The sequence below is a fragment of the Microtus ochrogaster genome, unplaced genomic scaffold, assembly GCF_000317375.1.
Source record: "Microtus ochrogaster isolate Prairie Vole_2 unplaced genomic scaffold, MicOch1.0 UNK26, whole genome shotgun sequence".
NCBI classification, from domain to species: domain Eukaryota; kingdom Metazoa; phylum Chordata; class Mammalia; order Rodentia; family Cricetidae; genus Microtus; species Microtus ochrogaster.
In genome coordinates this window covers 2,906,590-2,907,821 of record NW_004949124.1, presented here as the reverse complement: position 1 = coordinate 2,907,821, position 1,232 = coordinate 2,906,590, and positions in this window count along the sequence as shown.

The window sequence follows — 1,232 nt, the reverse complement described above, 5'->3', positions numbered from 1 at the left end:
TTATTTCGGGGCATAAGCTAGCCAGGCGTGTGGGAGCCGGGTGGGACAAAAAGCAGGCCCACTCCCCTTTCTCTACACACACACCTAGCCCATTAGCTATCCTGGGAGTTATGATCTGGGGAGTCTTGAGAGAGTGAGAGAACTGCCCGGCACAGACTGCAAACCTAAGTGTGTCCAGTAGAACCCCTGGGTGTGCAAAGGGAGGAAGTACTGAAGTGCACAAAGTCTGGAGGACACTGACCTCCTGTCCTGTGCAGGCGCCACACCAGCATAAACCTTAGAAAAGGCAAGAGTCCACAAGTTCCACGAACCCCATTCCCTGCATGGGCCCACTCCAATTTTCAAATACCTGGCAAAGGAGGGAGCTGTTCTACACTTTCTTCTCCTTCTCTTTTTTTTATCTGTTCTTGGCTCTTGTGTTTCTTTGTTCTTCATATTTTAGTAGTATTTTTACTTTATCATATTTTTAAAAACTTAGGAGAACTATGGGTTATTATCATGAAACAAACTTTAAAAGGCTATGGGATATAAACAGGAGCTGATATACAAAGCAAAGGTGTATATAATCTATTTTACAAATCTGTAACATAATTTGTTTTCAAATCGAGGGAGAGAGTTGGACATATAAGCATATGAGACATTTGGAACCCTAAACAGTCATGACTAAAGAAGAAATTCTCATGAAACATTATAATTAAGACATTAAAAACACAAGTCAAAAACTACATCAAAACTTAAGAAAAAATGGCCAACTCTCTTATAAAGGCAAATACATCAGCATAACATCTGATCCTTCATCAACAACCCTAAAATCCAGATAAACATGGAATGACATATTTAAACTGTGAAAATACCTGCTCATCAGGAGTGTCACGTAAAGCTGTCGTTTACAACTGAAACAGAAAATGGGATATTTCAGAACAAGAACAAGAACAGAAAAAAAAATAAAAAAAGAACAAAATCAGGAAGATCATGACTTCTGTCTTAGTGTTTCTATTACTGTGAAGAAACACCATGATCATGGCAACCGTTATAAAGGAAACATTTAATTGGGGTGGCTTGCTTACAGTTTCGTAGATTCAGTATGTTATCATCATGACAGGAAGCATGGGAGGATGAATGGTGCTGGACACATTTTGAGGAGAAGGCAACAGGAAGTGGACTGTGATACTGAGCAATATTTTGAGCATAAGAAACCTCAAAGCCTATATAAAGAACTCAAGAAACTAGAC